Genomic DNA, 23,320 nt, shown 5'->3' with positions numbered 1-23,320 from the left:
CATGTTGAGCCGCAACATGCGGAAGACTTGGTCGAGTGGATGACCAAGCCGTCCTCATCCTCCTCATCCTCTCTCACCCATGCCCAGGGTGCTTTGTCTGGCAAAGCAGCGGCCTCTTCCCTCAGCTCAATGTCATCAGTGACTCCTTCCCTAGCTCCACCATGTCCTCATGAGGATTCCCTCGAACTGTTTGACCACAGTGTTGGGTACATGCTCCAGGAGGATGCCCAGCGTTTGGAAGGCTCTGATGACGATACTGAGCTCGATGAAGGCAGTAACATGAGCGCGGACAGAGGGGGTGCCCAAGAAGGACAGCAATCTGGCAGTCATGCTCCCCCTGCTGCAGCATACTGCCAGGTTTGCTCCAGTGATGAGGAGGGAGGGGATGATGAGGTCACTGACTCAACGTGGGTGCCTGATAGGAGAGAGGAGGAGGAGGAGGAGGAGGAGGAGGAGGAGGAGGAGGAGGAGGCGGCAGCACATCACCAACGAGGCAGGATGCCCTCCAGGGGCCAGCCTAAGGGCAGCACATTGACTGCATCACACCCCAAAGCTCCACATGTGCAGGGCGCTGCAGTCTCTGCGCGTTATTCAAAAAGTTCTTTGGTGTGGGCCTTTTTTGAGACGAGTGCATCAGATCGCACCGCTGCTATTTGCAACATATGTCTCAAGCGTATCTCGCGTGGCCAAAACATCTCCCGCTTGGGTACCACATGCTTGACCAGACATATGTTGACCTGCCATGCAGTTCGTTGGCAAGCGTATCTAAAAGACCCACACCAAAGAACAAAGAGGATCTCTCCTTGCTCCTCATCAGCTGAGATTTCCAACCCCACTAGACCTTCAGTCCTCTCTGAGACCTGCAGTGAGAGGAATGAAGGTGTAGAATTAGGTGTGTCACAGCCAAGTACTTGTGGGCAATCTGCTTTTGGTACACCGACGTCAGATTGTACCAGGCAAATTTCCCTGCCCCAGCTGCTGCACCGCCGAAAGAAGTTTGCTCCCAGCCATCCACATGCCCAGCGGTTGAATGCTAGCTTGGCAAAATTGCTAGCACTTCAACTGCTGCCTTTTCAGTTGGTAGACTCTGCCCCCTTCCGTGAGTTTGTGGAATGTGCGGTTCCTCAGTGGCAGGTACCCAAACGCCACTTTTTCTCACGGAAGGCGATTCCGGCTCTCTACCGGCATGTGGAAGGCAATGTCCATGCCTCGCTGGACAGGGCGGTCAGCGGTAAGGTGCATATTACCGCTGACTCATGGTCCAGCAGGCATGGACAGGGACGTTACCTAAGTTTCACGGCGCATTGGGTGACTCTGCTGGCAGCTGGGAAGGATGCAGGACAAGGTGCAGTAGTGTTGGAGGTTGTTCCGCCACCACGCCTCCAAAATGCTGATTGTGACACACCTCTCTCCTCCACCCCCTCCTCTTCTTCTTCCTCCATGGCCTCTTCCTCTGAACCAGCGGTGCTCCGTAGGCGTTCAAGGGGCTACGCAAGTACGCAGGCCAAAAGATGCCATGCGGTGCTTGAGCTGGTGTGCTTGGGGGACAGGAGCCACACTGGGGCAGAGGTTCTGTCAGCTCTGCAGGGGCAGGTTCAGAGGTGGTTGACGCCACGCCAACTTAAGGCAGGAATGGTGGTTTGCGACAATGGCACCAACCTCCTCTCTGCCCTCCGACAGGGACAAATGACCCATGTGCCCTGTTTGGCTCACGTCCTTAACTTGGTGGTGCAGCGGTTCTTGGGCAGGTACCCGGGCTTACAGGATGTCCTGAGGCAGGCCAGGAAAGTCTGTGTGCATTTCCGCCGGTCATATAATGCCAGTGCTCGGCTGACGGACCTCCAAAAGGAGTTTAACCTGCCCAAGAACCGCCTAATCTGTGACATGCCCACCAGGTGGAACTCAAGGTTGGCCATGCTGCAGCGGCTGCACACGCAGCAGAGGGCCATCAATGAGTACCTGTGCGACTATGGCACCAGGACAGGGTCAGGGGAGCTTGGTTTTTTTTTCCCCACGCCAGTGGGCCATGATCAGGGATGCATGCACTGTCCTGTCACCATTCGAGGAGGCCACGAGGATGGTGAGCAGTGACAGTGCATGCATCAGTGACACTGTCCCCCTTGTCCACCTGTTGGAGCACACGCTGCGTGGAATAATGGACAGGGCACTTGAGGCAGAACAGAGGCAGGAAGAGGAGGACTTCCTTAGCTCTCAAGGCCCCCTTTATCCAGACAGTGTTCCTGCGTGCCCGCCGATCACACAGGAAGAGGACGAGGAGGAAGAGGAGGAGGAGGAAGATTGTGTCAGTATGGAGGTGGAGCCTGGCACTCAGCATCAGCAGCAGTCTTTAAGGGATCAGTCCCAAGAAACACATGGACTTGTACGTGGCTGGGAGGAGGTGGCTGCGGACCATGTCGTTCTTAGTGACCCAGAGGACTCCGGACCGAATGCCTCAGCAAACCTACGCTGCATGGCCTCCCTGATCCTGCAAAGCCTGCGTAAGGATCCTCGTATTCGTGGTATCAAGGAGAAGGACCAATACTGGCTGGCAACCCTTCTTGATCCACGTTACAAGGGTAAGGTTGCGGACCTTATCTTGCCATCGCAGAGGGAGCAGAGGATGAAACATCTTCGGGAGGCCTTGCAGAAAGGTCTGTGCAACGCGTTCCCAGAGACTGGGAGGTTACAAACTCCTGTTTCTGGACAACGTGTTGCTGAGGCTTCGGTCAGTCAAAGAAGGAGCGGTGGAGAAGGTGGCCGTCTGACCGATGCGTTCAGACAATTTTTTGGTCCGCAGCCCCAAGGTATGATCGGTTCCAGCAACCATCGCCAGCGTCTGTTTTACATGGTGCAGGAATACCTAGGGGCAAGATCAGACTTGGACACCTTTCCCACCGAAAATCCTCTGGGTTACTGGGTCTTGAGGATGGATCACTGGCCAGAGCTTGCACAGTATGCAATTGAGCTACTGGCCTGTCCTGCATCCAGCGTTCTTTCGGAACGCACATTCAGTGCTGCTGGAGGCGTGGTAACCGATCACAGGGTGCGTCTGTCCACCGACTCGGTCGATCGGCTGACCTTCATAAAAATGAATGAGTCTTGGATCACCACCAGCTACCAAGCACCTGATGCTGATGTAACCGAATAATTTTTTTTGAAATCTCAGATCCCTTCAAAGACTGCCTATGCTGATGCTGAGTGACTATCCCTGAGTAATTATCCTCTTCCTCCTCAATCATCACGCTGATAGCTTGTAAGAACATTTTTGGTTCTGGGCGCCACCACCAGTGCCTAAGGCACAATTTTTCAGCCCCTGTTTAACAGGGGCGTGTAATTACAATTTTTGATGTAATACTTTGCAGCAGGGCTCGTTCCTGCATTCCAACTAGAGTGTCTGTGAGGGGTTGCAGTGTTGTGGCACCAGCACCAGTGCCTAGGGCCCAATTTTTCTGCCCCTGTCTAACAGGGGCGTGTAATTACAATTTTTGATGCAATACTTTGCAGCAGGGCTCGTTCCTGCGTTCCAACTAGAGTGTCTGTGAGGGGTTGCAGTGTTGTGGCACCAGCACCAGTGCCTAAGGCCCAATTTTTCTGCCCCTGTCTAACAGGGGCGTGTAATTACAATTTTTGATGCAATACTTTGCAGCAGGGCTCGTTCCTGCGTTCCAACTAGAGTGTCTGTGAGGGGTTGCAGTGTTGTGGCACCAGCACCAGTGCCTAAGGCCCAATTTTTCTGCCCCTGTCTAACAGGGGCGTGTAATTACAATTTTTGAAGCAATAATTTGCAGCAGGGCTCGTTCCTGCGTTCCAACTAGAGTGTCTGTGAGGGGTTGCAGTGTTGTGGCACCAGCACCAGTGCCTAAGGCCTAATTTTTCAGCTCCTGTTCAACAGGGGGATGTAATTACAATTCTTGATCTAATATTTCACAGCAGGGCCCTGTGAGGGCTTACAGTGTTGTGGCCACAGCAACACCTAAGGCCCAAATTTCTGCTGAGTATATAGGGCAGGACCCTACTTTCAAACATCTAACTTACAAACGACTCCTACTTGCAAACGGAAGGAGACAACAGGAAGTGAGATGAAATCTACCCCTAGGAAGGGAAATTCTCTCCTGTAAGAGTTAATATGGGAAAACAAGTTCTCCTTTCCACTGATGCTTTCCAATCCTTGTTCCACAAAAAAACCCAAATTTTCAAAAAACATTTTTCATTGGGACAAAAAAGTGAGGTGAAATCTTCTGAAGAGGAGGAAAGACAGCAAAACAAATGTCACAGGGGTGATAACCCTTCCCTATGTTTTCCAAAAAGCTTAGAAAAGATTTTTTGGCTGGAGCTAAACACGTTAAAAATGTTCAAAATTACAAACAGATTCTACTTAACAACAAACCTACAGTCCCTGTCTTGTTTGCACCACCTGTATACTGCTGTTCAGAGTATATAGGGCCTGGTGGCCCCACACCTTTTCTTATTTTAATTTGGGTGCGGGGTTCCCCTTAATATCCATACAAGACCCAAAGGGACTGGTAATGGACTGGGGGGTACCCATGCCGTTTGTCTCACTGATTTTCATCCATATTGCCATGACCCGACATGACATTAAACCCGCAAGCAGTTTTAAATGAGATTTTTTCCTTTAAAAATGACATTTGGTGCAGGGACTGTTCTAAACATGGGAAACACGCGTCACTTTACAGGCATACTATAGACACCCCCCAGGTACGATATTTAAAGGAATATTTCACTTTTTTTTTTTTACTTTAAGCATCATTAAAATCACTGCTCCCGAAAAAACGGCCGTTTTTAAAAGTTTTTTTTGCATTGATACATGTCCCCTGGGGTAGGACCCGGGTCCCCAAACCCTTTTTAGGACAATACCATGCAAATTAGCCTTTAAAATGAGCACTTTTGATTTCGAACGTTCGAGTCCCATAGACGTCAATGGGGTTCTAACGTTCGTGCGAACTTTCGGTCCGTTCGCGGGTTCTGGTGCGAACCGAACCGGGGGGTGTTCGGCTCATCCCTAGTCCTAACCCCTGTAAGCAGTTTTCTGCAAAGTCTCTTATGGCTGTCTCCACTAGGTATACACAGATACTAACTTTTTCTAATGTCATCTGGAGATATCAGGAGATATCTGTAGTCCATTATACTAGTTCCTTATATTTGTGAAAAATAAATTCTGCTCCTCTTATCACTTTGTACCTGAATAGTCAATGTATTTTCTATAACAATTTGATATTAATATCAGCCTCTTAAGTACAAGTACCTGTAGCTAAACTTATGGTGACAGATGTTTTAGTGAGAGATCAGTTATTCCTAGCTAGTATCAGTTATTCCTCATCATTGTACTGTACATTGCAAGGGTTACATACCTCAAAGGTGCAATGGAAAAAAAAACTATCATTAAGCCCTGGTTCACACTGACAGCGGGAATGAAATAGTGCGAGTTCAGCTGAACTCACATGATTTCATTCCCGCATGTTAGTCCCGACCTTGGGGGCGATTTCAGAGACATCTGTGAGGGTTTCTGCACAGATGTCTATTAAAATTGCACCCTGAAGTCACCAAAAGTAGTACAGAAACTACTTTTTGGAATCGGTGCCGCGCCGCAAATGCGGCATCGCACCGATTCGGACGGTGCCATTGCCGGCAACAACCGCCGATTTGGCATGCGATTTGACATGTCAAATCGCATGCCAAATAGCTGCAATGTGAACCAGGGCTAAGGGATTTTTATTTTGCTTGTAATGCTAATGAATCAATAATTTCCTTTATCAACTGAGGCCAGAATTAGTGCAGCACTTTCAAAGATATTCATAGTTCCTCTTTATATAAATTGTTGTATTCCACACTTAACTATAGGCTGGGCTGCTGCCGCCCCTAAGGGGTGGCAGCCGGGGCATCAGTGTTTAAAAAAGCCTCAGATGACATCCTATGACGAAAGGCATAAGGCGGAGCTTGGTACACACTTACCTCACTTCCGGTTGCGGGGTACCAGTCTGTGGAACGCACACGCCGGTCCGGAGCTCCTGCACTGCAACCAACTTATGCTAGCTATAACACCTGACTGTGTCAAGTGGTGTTTTTAACTTTACTTTTTAAGTAAAATTACTTGGATTTACACTATGAGTACCCGTCTCTTTAGTCTATGAGGATATTCTGTGGTCCACCAAGGAGGAGATGACTACTGCAACTTTATCTATTGGAAGCGGCTCACCCACGGAGGGGCACAAGGATCCGGATACCTTGTCGTTTGCTGAGCTAAGGATGAGGTGATTGCTCTGAGGACTGCCACTGCACTCACTACATGTGCTTTACCCCTGCAGGGGTGGAAGGATCTGTTGAGTGGGGAACTGAAGGGGTGCACGGAAGTCGCCTAAATTGCTGCATAGGCACGAGTCACTTTGGACAAGCACAAGTCACTGGAAACTTTGCCATTTGTTGCACTGCTAAAGACTGAATTTTTTATTTCTTTCACTTTTTTCTTTTTTCCACTGGAATTTGTTAATGCATTTACTTATCTCCACAATTATTACCTGGATATTACCTTTTCTGCACATTTATTATGTACTGTTTAGAATGAAATTTGGTTGCAATTGCTGATCTGATGAGACTATTAACTATTACAATACACACTTTTATTTTTATCATACAGGTTGGTACACACGTCTGCAACCAGCACAACCAATAGAGTATTATTAGTATACCTTTTTTCAGACACAGGGTGAGAACGCCCTTCATGACATCTATCTCATAGTGTGATTAATCGCATTACCTATCACTCACCACACATTTATAAAAGAGTGACTAACTTTGGAGGATTACCCTTCAGGTGATGGTAATGTTTATCACCTATCTGTTGCACACTCACCTGAGAAGAGTGACTCACTGTGGAGGCTCACTCTTCAGGTGACGGGCAGCTCCACCCACCCCTATAGTTCCTCTTTGTTGAGGACTTTAATGAAGTGGTTAGGAATGTTGTGTCCTCAAGCATAGACAACTTGTTTTATCAAGGTGTTTTGCACTCAGCTTGTGGTGGCTTTCACCTAGTGTAGGATAACACTGCATCATTACTGCTCCGGCAGCAGCCGGAAAAGATTGTCTTTGTTCTTCTGGGCTTCCCCCTGGCCCAAGAAAATCCATACGATATAGAAAAAGTTATTTTATGTGCCTACTGGACCAGTGACCTGGACTGGCTGGCCCATGTTGGTATACCCCCCCCCCCCCCCCCCCCCAGTCTATAGCTCTCCCTCTGTCTTATCTCACTAATCTCACTTTTATTACCATTGCCCTGTGCATTTGTTTGTGTATGATTTTATTTCTTTTTTTTTCTTTTACTTCAGAGAATATCACTTTTTTTTTAACATTCTGCTAAAACTTTTGTGAATTAGTACTGCTTGGACCTTGAAGAAGGGAACATACCCTAAAAGCTTGTCCTGAAAAATTGTATTGTTAGTGCAAATAAAAAAGTATTACGGACAGTACTCAATTTTTTCTAGCCCCGAAATTTTAACTGTTGCTAACTCAAAGGAAATCAGAAGGGAAAAACAATGTACAATGTGTTACTCAACCTAAAACTGAAGAAATATGAAAATATCTACGGTTATGGCTGTTAATGGTCAGCGCACAAGAACAAATCATAATTAGGCACAATGTCATCCATTTACACCATGGATGCACTGAAATGTGGAAGAAATTCATTTAGGTTCACCCTTGCAAATAAGCAGGGCAGGAAAAAATTTAGCACCACAAAAGTGTTCTAATCTTAGAAAAAAAACAACACCACTTTTTTTCAGGTGTTAAATGATATCTGTGTCCCTTTTTTGTTATATTTTTCATACTGTCTGTATCCCCATACAAAAGATTTATCTTCTCTGCCTGTTGGTTGAAGTTCCCTTTTCCTCTTGTTCTGCTGTATCTCACATCTTTCAAAATAGACAGGAAGTGGGAACACTTCTATTCACTTTTTGTTTTGTCTGATATTTGTAAGCTGTAATGAGCAGGGCCATCTGATCCCTCCTGTATTGAATTGTATTGTAATTGTACAGTCTGCCCTCATGTTGTGAAGCGATGCACAGACTTTTGGCGCTATATAAATCCTGTATAATAATAACAATATTTACCATTTAAATATAGGAGAGGGGCATTGAGGCCATTGTATGGTCCTCAGGGACTTTTTACGGTGCTTGAGTCAAATGATATATCCAACATATCATAAAATCATATTTTATTAAACAATCTTATAAAAGGAAACAGACATGATAAAAGACAATATACAAAAAAGAAAGAAAAAAGGGGGAGGGAGGATAACCCTTTGATACACAAATTATACAAATTAATACCACTTTCTCAACATGTTTCGCTTGCATAAGCTTCTTCAGGAGATATATTTGTGATATTAAGGTCAACTATAAAAAATAGAAAGAATATCTGTAAATAATACATATACATGTCTGTTAATACCTCATACAGTCATGATATTAGAAAGTAAACCATATACAAAATGAATCTAGTAATTAAATCTGCATATATATAAGCATTATATATTTAAGAGAGAAAAAAAAAAAAAAAAGGGGGAGGGGGGATTTTTTTGCATTGTCATCATTCAGCTCAAAAGAGCTTACCTGTAGAGAAAAGTCTACAATTCACATGAAGATTAACGTAATGGCAAAATGCTTCCTCCTCGATTCTCACCTCACTTGAGAGGCATGCAGAGAGAGCTAAAAATCTTTAGGCATAAGCTCTTCTTAGAAGAGAAAGAGAATGGAAAAAAGTAAGTCTAGGTAGTTAGAGTAATTATCAATGATAATTATGTATATATATAAATCCAGAAATACCTCAATAGAATCAATTCAAGATAAAAAGAAGGCTACATCCAGGAGATGGTAGATTGCAAAATTGCTAACAGATATAAAAGATGGTTCTAATATTGCAGTGGAGTAGCAAAACCAAAAGGGGGCAGTATGCGTCCATACACAGCTGATGGCTAAGCTGGACCCGGAGGTATTGCTGCAAACTAACCATAAAAAACCTAAAAGATAAATAAGGACATATTGGAGAAATGTCTCTGAGTATCATCAATATTAGGAATGCATAATTAATGTAGACGGCAAAAAAGCATAGACTTACTATGATGATCAAAGTTCTTATTTAAATTACAATGGCCCGTCCGGGAGATCTCTCTGCCCCATGTGTCAAACAGGAACTGACAGAAAATTGGCGGGGGATAAAGCCCCGCTTTTAAAACCCTCCAGCGTGACGACGTCCGACTCATCGTCACGCTGCGGACACAAAGAAGACGCCCGCGCATGCGCACACCTCTGACTCCCGTACATCGGACAGCGTGAGTGACGTCAGGTACTGGCAAATGGGCTCGCGGCCATCTTTAAAAATCCTGCGTCCTACGTATGGTAGTAAGGAGGCTCACAAGGCTCAAAAGAGAGGAGCAACAATAAAGTTGAATTGTACTAGGTAAATGCGATGAAAATGAATTAAGCTCAAAAATCACTAGAATAAAAAGTAGCCATAATTGAGGATTGTTCAGAAATGGTCCAGAATTGAAAAAGCCCAATGATAAACTATCGTTGATCTAATAAAATAATGAATACCGTATGCACGAAAAAATCAGAGACTGAAAGGGGGGGGGGCGCCGCCGTGCAAGGGGTCTAAAAAACGGGCAACCGAGCAACCAAAACATTGATTAGGAAATGATTGTCCAGGTGCCCGGGGTGTCCGTACATGCCAAATAGTGTAGAGGGAGGAAATCAAGGAGGAAGTAAGAGCTCATACCACCTTTTTGATCAATAAAATTAATAGTAAGGTTGATTAAACCGTCAGTTGATTTAATAATATATAATGCAAAAAAAAAAAAATAACACTAATATTTTTTACATTATCAAAAAGGAATAAATTATAAAAAAGGTTTGTAACTCAGAGTATCATTTAGGCCTGGATGTTTTAGAGCATTGAGGGTAACAATCCATTTGGTTTCACGTTGTAACAGGATTTTATCATAATCACCCCCTCTTTCATTTGGGGGGACGTGTTCCAAAGCATAAAAGTGCATCAACTGATCATTAAATTGATGATGGAGGCCCATATGTCGACTTATCGGGGTCTCCATCCTCTTTTTACACACTAAAGATACATGGTCTCTGATCCTATGGAAAAAGGGGCGTTTGGTTTTGCCCACATAGTATGCGTTACATTCGCATGTCATTATATAGACTACGCCTATGGACAGGCCAAAACTTCGAGATAATAAATTTGTCTTCTATTCCCCTTAGTGATGATCAGCTCTCTGTCTTGGAATTAGGTTTGACCTTCTGTCCAACACAGAGAGTCAATCATTTTGAACTTATCAAAGATCTCAATTTGTTTGCTCGCAAGCTTATGCTTCGCATCATTTTTGATAAATCCGTACAATCCAACATAACACCCCCTCAATCCACAGTGGAAAATATTACACTAAATGAAATTAGAGCAATGGAAGAGCTCATGGAGCTTTGGAATGAGGGTCACATAGACGAAACTGATCTCATGGAGGCTCAGACTCTTGAAGAGGATGGGTCTTTCGATTATGGACCGAGTATTTCCTATCCGGTTGTCCCTTATATTCCCAAGGAATATAGACCAAAATCTAGAACTTTCCCCACACCACAAGGTAATCCCAATGTGTGGGCCTTTGTCCATCAAGTCACCGAAGATATCGGTAGGACTAAATGGAAGGGCACAAAACGATCAAATCTTACCAACAAACAAAAACAGGCTTTAAAGTCACTGCAGTTGGACTCTCGTCTGGTGGTTAAACCATCAGATAAAGGAGGCAATTTAGTAGTGATGACAACCGAACAATATGAATCAATGATTTGGCGTCTCTTACAGAATCGAGACTGGTACAGGAAAGTCTCAGAGACGCATGTCACCAACATGATTCTCTGTTATAAAAAGTTGATCGGCTCTGCATACAATAAGGCCCTAATTACCAAATCTACATGGGAGTTCCTCAATGTGCCTTGCCCTCGGATCCCCACACTGTATGCCCTCCCCAAAGTTCACAAGGATTTAAACAACCCCCCTGGCAGACCGATCGTGTCCGGAAATGGATCCCTTACGGAAAATGCCAGTCAACTAATAGATGAATTTCTCAGACCACATGTGGAGGGATTGACATCCTATTTACAAGATACCAGTGAATTATTGAGGGTTCTAGATGGGCTGACCATCCCGGAGGGAGCGTGGCTTGTGGCCCTAGACGTGGAGGCCCTCTACAACTCCATTCCCCATGATTTGGGGGTGGCAGTTGTAGAGGGCTTCATTTCTCGTGATGGAGACGTACCTAGGGCATACAGTTGCTTTATTTTGGATCTTCTGAAGTTTATTCTCAAGAATAACATTTTCTTGTTTGCTCGCTCCCACTACCTTCAGGTGCAGGGAGTCGCTATGGGGACCAGATGTGCCCCCACCTATGCGAACCTGTACCTGGGGGAGTGGGAGCAGAACCTTCTCTTTAGGGAGGATTTGGAAAATTTGACGAAAAACATATCAATATGGAAACGATATATTGATGATGTTTTCCTAATCTGGACAGGAAGTAGAGAGGAGCTTTCATCTTTCTTTGAGAGCTTAAAGACCAATCCTTATAATTTAACTTTTACTATGGAAGCAAGTCAAACGACCTTAACATTCTTGGATGTCACTCTTTTCATTAATCCAGACAGATCAATCGGAACAACCCTTTTCCGTAAGGCATCAGCAGGAAATTCACTCCTGCATGCCGCCAGCTCCCATCCGCAACCACTTATTGATAATGTCCCCTACGGACAGTATTTAAGACTAAGGAGAAATTGCAGCGAGAACATTCATTTTGAGTCCGAGGCCAGGGCATTGAGGGAACGTCTTAGAGCAAGGGGCTATAGCAACAAATGTTTAAAAAGAGCCTATCTCAGAGCGAAAAGAAACCAACGTAATCAACTAATCTACAGGCCCACAAAATCCAAATCGACCTCAGACCTGAGAATGATCACTACTTTCTCTGGTCAGCATCGACAAATGCGGGAGTTGCTGCAAAAACACTGGTATTTATTGATGGGAGACCCTAAGGTGTCCAAACACCTTAAAGAGTACCCTGAGATCACTTTTCGCAGATCCCGGTCAATTAAAGACCATCTAGTTCACAGTCACTATGTCCCACCATCTATAATGCAGATCAAAAACAAAGGCACCAGACCCTGCCATAAATGTGATTTTTGCAGATATATCTATTCATCTCGCAATATTACTCTTCCTAATGGTCAGTTATACAATCCTAAGTTCCTAGCTACATGCCAGTCCATAGGCGTAGTCTATATAATGACATGCGAATGTAACGCATACTATGTGGGCAAAACCAAACGCCCCTTTTTCCATAGGATCAGAGACCATGTATCTTTAGTGTGTAAAAAGAGGATGGAGACCCCGATAAGTCGACATATGGGCCTCCATCATCAATTTAATGATCAGTTGATGCACTTTTATGCTTTGGAACACGTCCCCCCAAATGAAAGAGGGGGTGATTATGATAAAATCCTGTTACAACGTGAAACCAAATGGATTGTTACCCTCAATGCTCTAAAACATCCAGGCCTAAATGATACTCTGAGTTACAAACCTTTTTTATAATTTATTCCTTTTTGATAATGTAAAAAATATTAGTGTTATTTTTTTTTGCATTATATATTATTAAATCAACTGACGGTTTAATCAACCTTACTATTAATTTTATTGATCGAAAAGGTGGTATGAGCTCTTACTTCCTCCTTGATTTCCTCCCTCTACACTATTTGGCATGTACGGACACCCCGGGCACCTGGACAATCATTTCCTAATCAATGTTTTGGTTGCTCGGTTGCCCGTTTTTTAGACCCCTTGCGCGGCGGCGCCCCCCCCCCTTTCAGTCTCTGATTTTTTCGTGCATACGGTATTCATTATTTTATTAGATCAACGATAGTTTATCATTGGGCTTTTTCAATTCCGGACCATTTCTGAACAATCCTCAATTATGGCTACTTTTTATTCTAGTGATTTTTGAGCTTAATTCATTTTCATCGCATTTACCTAGTACAAATCAACTTTATTGTTGCTCCTCTCTTTTGAGCCTTGTGAGCCTCCTTACTACCATACGTAGGACGCAGGATTTTTAAAGATGGCCGCGAGCCCATTTGCCAGTACCTGACGTCACTCACGCTGTCCGATGTACGGGAGTCAGAGGTGTGCGCATGCGCGGGCGTCTTCTTTGTGTCCGCAGCGTGACGATGAGTCGGACGTCGTCACGCTGGAGGGTTTTAAAAGCGGGGCTTTATCCCCCGCCAATTTTCTGTCAGTTCCTGTTTGACACATGGGGCAGAGAGATCTCCCGGACGGGCCATTGTAATTTAAATAAGAACTTTGATCATCATAGTAAGTCTATGCTTTTTTGCCGTCTACATTAATTATGCATTCCTAATATTGATGATACTCAGAGACATTTCTCCAATATGTCCTTATTTATCTTTTAGGTTTTTTATGGTTAGTTTGCAGCAATACCTCCGGGTCCAGCTTAGCCATCAGCTGTGTATGGACGCATACTGCCCCCTTTTGGTTTTGCTACTCCACTGCAATATTAGAACCATCTTTTATATCTGTTAGCAATTTTGCAATCTACCATCTCCTGGATGTAGCCTTCTTTTTATCTTGAATTGATTCTATTGAGGTATTTCTGGATTTATATATATATACATAATTATCATTGATAATTACTCTAACTACCTAGACTTACTTTTTTCCATTCTCTTTCTCTTCTAAGAAGAGCTTATGCCTAAAGATTTTTAGCTCTCTCTGCATGCCTCTCAAGTGAGGTGAGAATCGAGGAGGAAGCATTTTGCCATTACGTTAATCTTCATGTGAATTGTAGACTTTTCTCTACAGGTAAGCTCTTTTGAGCTGAATGATGACAATGCAAAAAAATCCCCCCTCCCCCCTTTTTTTTTTTTTTTTTTCTCTCTTAAATATATAATGCTTATATATATGCAGATTTAATTACTAGATTCATTTTGTATATGGTTTACTTTCTAATATCATGACTGTATGAGGGGTATTAACAGACATGTATATGTATTATTTACAGATATTCTTTCTATTTTTTATAGTTGACCTTAATATCACAAATATATCTCCTGAAGAAGCTTATGCAAGCGAAACATGTTGAGAAAGTGGTATTAATTTGTATAATTTGTGTATCAAAGGGTTATCCTCCCTCCCCCTTTTTTCTTTCTTTTTTGTATATTGTCTTTTATCATGTCTGTTTCCTTTTATAAGATTGTTTAATAAAATATGATTTTATGATATGTTGGATATATCATTTGACTCAAGCACCGTAAAAAGTCCCTGAGGACCATACAATGGCCTCAATGCCCCTCTCCTATATTTAAATTGAATATTTGGGATGTAGGTGCTATTGAATTTTTCCTCTCTTTCCGTAATCTTTCTTTAAATAACAATATTTACCAGGTAGACAGCAAGTAATTAATCTCCTTAATGGGAACACAGAGAGCAATAAGAACAGCTGACGGAGGTTCTAACCCTTTAACATTTTATACAAAATAAAAAAAACTAATGATTTGGATAAAGTTGGGCTCTAGGATCAAATTATAGCAAGGCTTGCAATGTAATCATCATCTAATTTAAATAACTCTGTGAACTATTTTTATTTATTTATTTTTATTAGAAGTATCACACCCTCCAGTAAATGGCAATATGTTTTTTTTTTTTTTTTTTTTTACTGTAACTTAGGCCGGCCATAGATGGTTTAAATCTTGGCTGGGTCAGCTTGAACCAGCCGAGGTTCGAACTGTGCGTGGGCAGGCTGAATGTCCCAAGTTGATCGATTGAACCAGCCTGCCAAATTTACGTGCAATTATCACTAGCTACTATGGTTGTTAGCAATAATCACTGTCTTCCCCCGGCAGGGATGGCTTCCTCCAGCCCGCACAGACCCCCCTCCCCCACCCCACTAAGAGGATACATTGTTTCAGCAGGAGAGATTCCCCTGTCAGCACTGTCTGTGTTGATGGGGAATCCTCCAAATTTTATTCCTGCCACATGTGGTTGCAGGAAAGAAATGTGCACCATCTATGGCCTGCTATAACCTAGAGTGCACCCTATATCACTTGCATTGTCAGTGAGAATTATCAGTAATTGACAATGTTGATAACTCCACTCCATTACAAATGTGGCCACACTGCCCTGAGCACGTTGACAACATTGCAGTGAATTCACAGCGGGTCAGAGCTGTCATCCTGATGAAGGAAGAGATAATCATTGGCAGGATCAAAAGACATTTAATGTAAATGTAAATCTGTGTCAATTTGAGATTTTTTTTTTAGTGAAGTATGTGTTCTTTACTATATTTAGCTTAATTTTATAGTTTGGGTATAATTGCTCTGTAATGGTTTCATATACATTTTGTAAATAAATATTTAAAAAGGATATATATTCAGCACTGATAATATAGCATGATATTATTTTTGCTTTTGGATATAGCCCTCTTTGCAAAGATAGTATAGCCTTCCAATTCACTAGTTGATCCATGACTTTTCCATTGCAATGGAAACCAATACAGCTGTAGAAGGATGTGAGTGGCCTATAGACACTATGCAAACCTATTTTTGTCAGTTATGACAGCGCAAACAAGTTGAAAACAGTCTTAAGCCTCGTACACACGAACGGACTTTCCGCCGGGAAATGTGTGATGACAGGCTGTTGGCGGAAAATCCGACCGTCTGTATGCTCCATTGGACAATTGTTGGATTTTCCGCGGACAAATGTTGGATTGCAGGCTTTAAAATTTTCAGCAGACAAATGTCTGTTGTTGGATTTTTCAAGCGTGTGTACACAAGTCCGTCGGACAAAAGTCCAAAGTACAATCGCGCATTCTCGGAAGCAAGGACGAGCCAGAAGCTCCTCTTATTCCCATTAGTTTTACAGAGTGCAAATGTTCCTTCTGTACATGTTCGTCTTCTCTTTCTTTTCACTGGCCTTTCCACTATCTGTCTCTCCTTCCCCTCCCCCCTGCTGGCACACATGGTCATGTAAGCTGAAGATTCGCTTTCAACTGATACAATGGCTATTCTAACTGTTCTCTCCTACAATGTTAGGGGCCTCAATGTGGCTTCAAAGAGGCATCTTGAAGTCTTGCAGGAATTGATAAACTCACATTGTTCAATTGCTTTCCTCCACGAAACGCACTTGACTCACTCAACACCCGTTAAGCTTTACTCGCAACATTTTCCACAATGGTACTACAGTTTATCTGACACCAACAAAGCCAAAGGAGTAGCCATTGGGTTCAGTAACAGTGCATCTTTTCGCCTCACTACAAAGCTAGCGGATGATCATGATCGCTTCCTCTTTCTCAAGGGTTATATAGGCAACACCCAGTGCACACTAGCGAACGTCTATTGCCCCAACCACAACCAACCCTCTTTCTTTACCCAACTTCTTACAAAACTATCATATTTTGCGGAAGGTCTGACTGTTTTAGCATGGGACATAAATATGCCACTGGACCCCACTATTGACACCTCACAGGGCTGCTCTAATATCCCATTTAAGCGAATTGTGCATGTAAAAAAAAACTCTTAGACTTACAACTCGTAGACATCTGGCGCTTACTTTATCCTAAAGATAAAGATTACTCCCACTTTTCTAAAACACACCACTCCAAAATAGACAACATTTTTCTAGACCACTTCCACCTCCCCCTTCTACGCTCCACTAGTATAGGTTTAGCATCCCTCTCAGACCATGCTCCTGTTTCGGTACGCTTGACCCTGCCCACACTGCCTCACGACACCAACAATTGGAAACTAAATGACTCTCTCCTCTCCAACTCAGCAGAGGTTTCCATGTTATCCACCTCCCTGACCCAATATTTCAGAGAGAACGCATCCTCAGAAACCTTGCCCTCTATCCTTTGGGAAGCCCACAAAGTTTCTATGAGGGGCTGTTTCTATGAACTTGGTGCGAGGAAAAAGAGAGAGCATGGTCAACAACTTAAACAGGTCCTAGACCAGATTGCTGATCTCGATTAACAACACAAACTTTCATTGCAAGCAGCACATCTTGAAGCTCTCACTCTTAAAAGAGAAGAACTTAAAGTCCTTCTCGACCTTGACACCAAAAAGAAATCCATTACATCTCACAAAAGGTTTATGAATGGGGAAACAAACAGGGTAAACAGTTGGCCAGATCCCTCAGAGCTAAAAAAACCTTAACTTTCGTACCCAAAATCAAACTCCCATCGGGCGAGCTGGTATATGCTACACGCCAAATCACCAAAACAATTAGAGAGTTCTATGCTGAACTATATAATGTTGAAGGTGGCCTAGCAACCCTACCACAATCAGAAACACGTAAATGCATACTCCCCTACCTGAAAGCTGCTAATCTCCCTAAAATATCACGTTCAGCACTTAAAAACTTGGAAGCTAACTTTACCATCGAAGAGTTTCAAAATGCACTAAAATCCTCCCCTTTAGGTAAAGCCCCTGGACCCGATGGTTTCACCATCTTATATTATAAAACATTCAGCGATATCCTACTCCCCGTCTCACAACATATGCTAATTCCATCTCACACACCTCTGGCCTACGTCCGGAATCGCTTTCTGCCCATATCACCGTCATCCCTAAGCCCAGCAAGGGTCCCACCCTGTGTGGTAGTTATAGACCCATATCTCTCCTAAACATAGACACTAAACTACGTAAAAGTTATGGCAAATAGATTGCTCCCCCATTGGATAACAGCTGACCAAGCGGGTTTTATACCCAATAGAGAAGCCAGAGACAATTCCTTGCGCTCCCTATCCCTGATCCATTATGTTCGCAGATATTCCCAGCCCACCCTCCTCCTCTCCACAGACGCTGAAAAAGCATTTGATAGGGTGGACTGGGAATTCCTTAAAACAACCCTTCGTTATTTTGGTCTTGGCCCCAAGATGTTTCACAGCATCTCTTCTCTTTACTCTAACCCTACCGCACATATCTGCATAAATGGCTCCTTAAGTAATCCTTTCAAATTACACAATGGAACCAGACAGGGCTGCCCCCTGTCCCCCCTTCTTTTTGCCATCTCCCTTGAACCCTTTCTGGCCACAATTAAACACAATAAGAGTATTCATGGCATCCAAATAGGAAAAAGTCTCCACAAATATACAGCCTATACTGATAATGTTCTATTTTTCATACAACAGCCACGCATTTCACTTTCAAATCTAGTGTCAGCATTCTCTGACTTCCAAACCATATCCAACTTCAAAATTAACCATGGCTGCTCCTGCATACCCACGTATTTGATTTCATCTATCTAGTTGTAATTCACAGTTACAATATGTATCTTGTCTGTGTTGTTTTTAATCTGATATATTTCAATAAACTTATATTTTTTATACTAATTGTTGTTGTTGGTGCTCACCTTACAAACAGACACATTACCTCCCTCCAAAATCCCACAACCCTTTGAGAGAGCAGTGTCTCTTTCTCCACATTTGTATCTCCTCTGATGCCACTTCTTCATCATAAACACTTCATGCCTGGCCTCTTAGATCCAGGATTTAAATCTTGGTCACCAGAGGGCCCCCACATCCATGGATAAATGGAGGCACAACCAACTGCAACGCTTTATTCTTACCCTTCCCCAGCCCTTATGAAGCATCCAGGACCTCAGTGGAATTGAATCCATGTTTGCCCATGAGGACCCCCAATACACTGTATATCACAGTTCTACAGGGCCCTTATTGAGCTTCAAAGCCCCCAATACCCCGCCTACCTGTCTGAATGGGAAGAAGACCTCGGATCCACTATTTCAGACAAGAAATAAGACAACATTTTTCAACTTGCACATGTCTCTTCAATTGCCTCAACTATGGCGGAGTCCAACTACAAGCTTCTCACCACATGGCACCACACACCAGCCAAACTCCATCAAATGTTCCCCGCCAACTCCCCACTATGCTGGAGGAACTGTGGAGAGGTTGCCACCCATGCACACATCTGGTGGTCCTGCCCCCTCATACGCCCATTTTGGTCTAAGGTAATAGATCTGATCCACCAGATCACTGACGTTCTTCTTCCCCAGGACCCTTGGATCATACTCTTTCATGTCACACCAAAGCCCATTGGCAGATACAAATGCTCGCTTATTCCCCACATGCTAAATACTGCTAATGCCCTCATTCCTACTGTCAGGGAGCTTACCTGATTGGTCATCATCGCGCGCCGGGGCACGTTGGTGCGCGCTTTCCTGCGGGTGCTCGGCACCTGCTTCTATGGGCACTGGTGTTGGTATGCCGGCTGGACATGGCAGACGCGGTGGTGCTCGGGCGCGTTCGCCTATGGGAGCTGCTATGCGTTCGCCTGGTGGCACTGGTGTACATGCCGCTGTCCGGGGGTGCACTCGGGCGCGTGCGGGTGCGCGAACACCTGTGTGTAATGGGGCGCGTACGAGCGTGGCGTTTGGCGCCAATCAGCCTATTTAGGCTTGCTTCTCCCTCTGATCAGTGCTGCCTGATCAACAGCTCCGTGCCTAGTTCCTGTTTCCTGTTTCCTGTTTCCTGTTCCTAGTTCCTGTGATTCCTGTGTTCCTGATCTGTTGACGACCCGGCTTGCCTTTTGGACTCCTGACCTCCGCCTGCATTTGACCCCGGCCTGTTTTGACTTTACTTCTGCCTGCTCCTTCTGTACCTCTGCTGCCCACCTGTTGCCAAACCCAGCCTGTGTACTAACCTGTCTCCAGCTCCTGCTCAGCATCTGTTGTCTGTGCCACTGATTATCATCTGCTGTTTGAAGACTGCTAGCTTCCGGAACACGGATTTCCGCACAGGCTCTCATACCACTCCGCACTCGTGGGCCTCCTGTCTGCTCTACCAGGGGCCGCGAGTCGGATACGTAAGGGAGCCTACCCTCTGCCCAAGTGGACTCTCCGGTCTGGTAAGTGAGAGACCTGACAGTATCAGGCAGCCATGACCGAGTCCGGGCAGGGGGCCTCCCCCATGGATGAACTTTGTAGGCACCTCGCGGGCCTTACTCAAGCAGTCAAGAGCCTACAAGAAGGCTACACCAGATTAGAGGGTCAGGTCCAAGCCCTCTCAGCTGCTCCTCCCCCCCAGGGGGGCACCATCTGCCGGACTCTCCTCAGCACCCTCTGTAGTAATGCTCCCTCCGGAACCCAGGGTACCCACACCTGAAAAATTTACTGGAGATCACCGTAACACCTGCAAGCTCTACTTTGCGCTACAGCCTCGCACGTTCTCTCTGGACGCCACTAAAGTAGGATTTGTCATTGCACTGCTGTCCGGCGAGCCCCAGACTTGGGCTCATCATTTACTGGAACAGAAGTCCAGATCCTTGGATACCCTGGACGCTTTTTTCCTGGCAATGTCCCAGTTGTACGAGGACCCCCAATTTACTACTACTGCTGAGGCAGCCCTGCATTCCCTACAGCAAGGCCGCAGAGCGGCCGAAGACTACGCAGTTGAGTTTCGTCATTGGAGCTCTGATACAGAGTGGAACGACGCTGCCTTGTGTCATCAGAGCGGCCGAAGACTACGCAGTTGAGTTTCATCGTTGGAGCTCTGATACAGAGTGGAACGACGCTGCCTTGCGTCATCAATTTTGGATGGGGTTATCTGATCCCCTTAAGGATGAACTGGCATGTGTTGGGATACCCCAGACTCTGGATGAACTTATAAACCTATCTATTCAAATTGACCGTTGTCTGAGAGAAAGACGCTCTGAGAGGTCCTCTGGTCACCCTCGTCCTATTTGGATGCTCCCTAGAGTTCCCAGTTCCCCCAACCAATTCCCTCTCTCCTCTACTTAACCACGGAAGCACCCGAACCCATGCAGCTTGGTCTGCTCCGGCCATCCCTTACCCCGGAAGAGAAGATGCGCAGACGTACTCATAACCTATGCCTGTACTGCGGGAACAAGGACATTTTGTGAGGACCTGCCCTAACAAGATACGTAAGTGTCTGACGTCTTTTTCCGCTTGTGCATCTGTTTTGCCCAAACCTGGTAACCATTTGACTATCTCTGTTGTATTACAGCTCCCCGGAAAGAACATCCCGGTGTCGGTCATTATTGACTCTGGAGCATGCAGTGGCTTCATCGATCAAACCTTTGTCAATAATCATGGCATTCCTCTTCAACCTAAGACCCAGGGTCTTGCAGTATTCCTAGCTGATGGCTCTACCCTTAGTTCTGGTCCAGGCACCTGTGAGACTGTTCCACTACTGGCCACCATAGGCCCGGAACATCAGGAACTCTTACGTTTGGATGTCATCTCCTCCCCTCTCTTCCCAATCATTCTCGGAATGCCCTGGCTACAGGCACATAACCCCAGCATTGACTGGTCCACAGGAAAAATCCAATTTTCATCTGACTACTGCAGGCAACATTGCTTACATGGGACCCCCGTAACACCGACTCAATGTCTTTGTTTGGATTCGGATACCAAGCTTTGCCCATCTCTTCCCGAGGCCTATCAGGACTTCCAGGATGTCTTCAGTAAGAAGGAGACAGAGACTCTTCCAGTTCACAGGCCTTATGACTGCCCAATAGAACTTTTACCTGGAACTGAAGTTCCCTTTGGGAGGATTTTTCCACTAACTGAGCAGGAGCTGGGCACCTTAAAAAATTACATTGACGAGAACTTAAAGAAAGGGTTTATCCGCCCTTCCACATCTCCAGACGGTGCAGGCATTTTCTTCGTGGAGAAGAAGGACCACACCCTACGTCCCTGTATCGACTACCGGGAATTAAACAAAATTACAGTAAAGAACAGATACCCGTTACCTTTAGTACTCGAGTTATTCCAGAGACTGGGAACCACAAGAGTTTTCACCAAGCTGGATCTCCGCGGGGCATACAACTTAATTCGCATGAGAGAAGGGGATGAGTGGAAAACAGCTTTTCGTACTCGATTCGGGCACTACGAGTACCTTGTCATGCCCTTTGGCCTGTGCAATGCACCAGCCACCTTTCAACATTATGTCAACGATGTATTCCGTGACTTCCTAGACCTCTATGTCATAGTCTATCTGGACGATATTTTGATTTTCTCCGCCTCTCTGACCGACCACCGCAGGCATGTGCGAAATGTTCTCACCCGACTTAGGCAACATGGGCTCTATGCAAAACTTGAGAAATGTGAGTTTGAGCTTTATTATTGTTGGAATAATGACTTATTGTGTTATTGTATCTTTCTTATATCTATATCCCTTTTGTTCAATAAAAAGATATTAAACAAAAAAAAAAACTCCAAGGCCAATAATAAATAACACTTTATCTTATCTGATTCCGCAACATTTCTGGTTGACGAACGACCGTTCAGAAACGAACTGAAAAGCACAAAATAAAAAGCATGAACTGAAAAGTGCTCAATTAAAAGAACAAAATGAAAAGTGCGAAATGCGCAAGTCAACATTCACCAGACTTCTACTAACATGAAATTAGCAGCAGGAGCCCAAAGGGTGGCGCTAAAGAGCTGAAAAACCACATAGTACGTCACTACATTCGTGTTTGTTGGCCGACAATTCCTTGCCATTTGTATGCAAGTCAAAATCCAGGCACACGCCTTCGGACAAAAGTCCGAGGTTTTGTCTACGGAAAATCCAATCGTGTGTACGAGGCTTTAGTCTCAAGCTAAAAAAGGGAAAAAAGTTATTTTTCTGACACTTTGGGAGGGAATACTAAATTGGTACACACAGAATCTGGTGCAGTTGTACATAGTGACCAATTAGGTTACAGATTTTATTGTCAAAGCTTAATTGAACAAGCTTAGGTTGGAAGCTGATTGGTTAATATGCACAGCTGCACCAGATTCTGTGTGCACCAGTTTTAGTAAATCTCCCCCTTTGACAGAGCTGTAAGATTTGTCATTCTTGCTAGGTTGTTGACATCTTTGGCATGTAAGAAAACTGACTGCTGGGTCAGCTTAACGTAAAGTTTGCACAAAGCCCTATGATAATGCTATCACAAGAAGGGGAGAATCATTGGATATCATGAAAAATGTTGATGCTTCATCACAACTAGGGATGAGCTTCAAGTTCCTTTAGCCAATCCTTGGCTCAAGGGGCTAAGTCCACGCCCCACATTATTTAAGGCTGCTTACATAGTGGCCATATATAGTATCTATGAATGAGAGAAGTTAGCTAGAGGCTAGAGGCAGGTTAGTTAGTGGCGTGCAGGCGGTTTTATATATATATATATATATATTAGGGATGAGCTTCGAGTTTGAGTCGAACTCA

Source organism: Aquarana catesbeiana, linkage group LG02 (genome assembly GCF_042186555.1).
Source record: "Aquarana catesbeiana isolate 2022-GZ linkage group LG02, ASM4218655v1, whole genome shotgun sequence".
NCBI classification, from domain to species: domain Eukaryota; kingdom Metazoa; phylum Chordata; class Amphibia; order Anura; family Ranidae; genus Aquarana; species Aquarana catesbeiana.
The sequence above is the reverse complement of the archived record's forward strand: the minus strand, read 5'-3'. Positions refer to the sequence as shown.